The sequence below is a fragment of the Brassica oleracea genome, chromosome C2 (genome assembly GCF_000695525.1).
Source record: "Brassica oleracea var. oleracea cultivar TO1000 chromosome C2, BOL, whole genome shotgun sequence".
Classification (NCBI taxonomy): Eukaryota; Viridiplantae; Streptophyta; class Magnoliopsida; order Brassicales; family Brassicaceae; genus Brassica; species Brassica oleracea.
The window spans coordinates 15,459,009-15,462,384 of NC_027749.1; the positions used below are offsets into that span (position 1 = coordinate 15,459,009).

Sequence of the window (3,376 nt, forward strand, 5' to 3'; positions counted from 1 at the left end):
TTCTTTGCTGATGTTTTCGTGCGCTTCATTCTCTACAAAATAGAATCATTGCTCTCAACATGGTTATAATCAATTAAGAAGGCAAAGCTGAACATGAAAATGAAAAGCAAAATCGAGTTGTGATAAAAAAAAACGAAATTGAAAAAAATTCTCTATCCCTAAATCATCTCAAATCATGTTCCAAACTCGTTGATCACAGACAATTGTGTTCTATTCCATGTTTAAACATCTGTTTCATGCATATTTGATCAAGGAATCAACACGGAAATAAGAAATTCACAAAACCCAAAAAATTGCTCAAGAACACGATTTCAGAATGTGGAGATTCGCGGAGTATACCTGTCTTAGGGTGAAGACGAGTGTAGGAATCAGGTAGAGCTCGAAAAATCAAGTGGAATGGAGCCCAAAATTGTTCAAATCGGAAGAAAATGATGGCGAGCCGGTTGATGATCTCGCCCTAATGAGGATGGCGTATACCAACAAGAAGACCGGCCAGATTGATGACGGTCTTGTGAGGGAAGTGGTCACCCTGGTCCAAACTCAGGTGCAGGACGAAGTGTCTCAGCTTCAAACCGAGGATGACGCTTCGACGGCTTCGACCAACTTGTCCCGGTTTCGAATCAACGAAATCGTTGAATCCGTAAGTTCTTTTTTTTTTAAGTTCAATTCATTTTTTTCTTGTTTCAAATTTCTAAATTTGGCTTTTTTCTATTCAGTCGATTCCAGAGAAGAAGGGACGTTTGGTCGGTTTGGGTCGTCGCACCCGGTCGGTTCCTCCTTCTTCTGCACCACCGCCCTTTGTTGATCCAGAAGTACTTACGGCTCAGTTGAAGGACAAAGATGATCGAATATCTTTGTTGGAGACCCAGATGGCGGCTCAACAGGCGGGCTATGAGGCACAGAGGAGGCTGAACTAGCAAATGATGGAGATGATGCAGAGGATGTACCCGAACGAGGTGTTCCCGGACGTGCCAGACCCGTAGTTTTTTTTCCACCCAATCTCGGAATGTTTTATTTTTATTTGTGAAACTTTGAATATTAATTAATATGATTTCAATTTTACTTTTAATTTCATATTTTCGAATTTAAATTTCAGAAATTTTATTTTTTCAAAAAAATTAATATTTTTTACATTCCGAGGAAATTAATTATATTTTTTCACTAGATCAATCGATGCGTCTTTGAACAAAAATGCATCGATCGATCCTTTTTTTTAAAAAATATAGCGAAGGACATTTCCCTCGGAATTTTCCGAGGGACAGCTCCCTCGGAAAATTCCGAGGAACGGATCCCTCGGAATATACCGAGGGAACAGTTCCTCAGAATAAAACGAGGAAAAAGTCCGTCGGTATACTCTTATCGATCGATGTATATATGTCCAAACACGCATCGATCGATGAACTTCCGAGGAATTATCCCGACGAAGTTCTACCTCGGTATATTCCGAGGACTTTTCCGACAAACAAGGGATCCTCGGAATTTCCTCGGAAATTTATTTCCTCGGAAGAAAATTCTGAGGGATTTCCGAGGAAAAAAGAAATTCCGATGAATTATTTCCGACGGCGTGTTTCGTCGGAATTTCGTCGGAATAACGATATTCCGACGATTTTTTCCCTCAGAATCCTTGATGTTTTCTTGTAGTGCCGGTCCATAACCGGCCCATACTTAGAGAGAGAGAGAGACGATCGCGCCCTAGAGAGAGCCGGCGGCTAGAGAGAGAGACATACCCTAGTTTCTTTTTTCCTTATTGGTTTATGATTTGTACTCTTTCCATATTTGTATTTCCATATTCTAGTCTTTCCATTATTCTATGACGGTGTAATTTCCTATATATAAAGGGCTTCTTATGTTTCTGAAGAATAAGAAATATATAGATTCTATTCTCTAGTTTCACAACACAAACTTTATTTAGATCCAAAATCCTGGTTTTAGTGAATTTTGTGTATTGAAAAGACCCGGAAAAAAAAAAGATTTTTCTAAAATAGGAGATGTTAATGAAATGGATCTATTGGGATCATGAATAAGAAAGAGGAAAAGAGTTCATCGAGGAGATAGGAGCTGAGAAAAAAAATCTGGTTTACAATAGATCAAAAGAGGAGGAGAGTGATTCTAATTCAGTTTGTAGGTATGATGTAAAGGGGACATACGAAAAAACTGGTTTTTGTAACTAGAAGGTGGTGGTGGTTGAGTCGCTGTATTTTACAGAAACTCAACCTCATCCAGATGCAAAAAAAAAAAGGAACTATACACTGTAAATGACGACTTTTCATTCACAGTAGAAGTCTTTACTAGGATAATAGTATAGTTAATTACATGGTGTGTAGTAGAGGTTGATTTCTGATAGTCTCTGACACAATATCTAAACTACTAGATAGCATAGGTGAATAAGTGTATAAGGGTTGTTTTGTATTATCTATCTATCTATTACAATAAAATAGATTTTAGTCTGTCCACATTCATCCACATCAGCAGTCACACAGGAGCAAAACACTCCACGTGTCCAACTCTTTTACTTTATGCAATCCTTCTTTTTATTTGGGCTTTTTAAGTTTGTTTGTTTTGTGGGCTCTCTTCTAAACACGACCACACCAGCACTCGGCTCCTCCTCCCTCACTCTCCGTCTCCTAAAGTCTCCAACCACCGTAACGGCATTGGGCTTTGGAGTAGTGTAGTCTCTGATTGTATTTATGTGCTACATTGGTGGTGGGTTTATATTTATGTGCTACGTTGGTGGTGGGTTTATCAAAGGCAACATCACTTCTCCACTTATTCATCGTTTACTCTCATTTTCAATTAGTAATCGATTGAAGGATTCAGTTGTTGAGATCCAAAAGAATCTGAGAGGATTTTAATTTACGCCAGCGACAAATTCAGAGACGGAGGATTTGCTGGGATGTAAAGAAGGTGAGGTAGAGGAGAAGAGAAGAGAGAACGCCGGAGGGAGTGATATTGGTTGTGAATCTATCTGGCGGCGATGAAGTAGGGGACAGAGATGATTGCGATCGTGGCAGGTTTGTTGTTGATCATAACATAAGAGATAAGTATTTTTTTTTGGTCAAAAGAGATAAGTATTTTTATGAGTGAGTGATTGAATGATTATGATGGTAGCTTATTTTGTTTGCAGTAAATTGTCAAGAGTAATACTCAACAGATTTTGCCATGTCTGCACCTGCTAAGAAAAAGTTACACAGAAGCTAAGGAGAAAGATCTAATGCTTGGTAAGTTTTAAGTTTTTAAGAGCTGGTTTCAATGATCTAAACCTTATTGAATCCAAATTTTGTTTACAAGTGTGCTTGCTAAATGATTGCCCTCAAGTTGGTTGCGGCGGCAGAAGAAGATTAAAGATATTTCTTGAGAAGTTTAATATGAATTCACC

General features: G+C 38.5%; 1 long non-coding RNA gene across 1 annotated transcript; it reads left to right on the plus strand.

Annotated features, from left to right (window-relative positions):
- The first annotated feature begins 2,563 nt into the window (after positions 1 to 2,563).
- On the plus strand, positions 2,564 to 3,376 carry LOC106327365. The gene is made up of 3 exons (XR_001267434.1): positions 2,564 to 3,011; positions 3,125 to 3,218; positions 3,289 to 3,376. It is a non-coding gene; the product is annotated as an uncharacterized LOC106327365 (long non-coding RNA).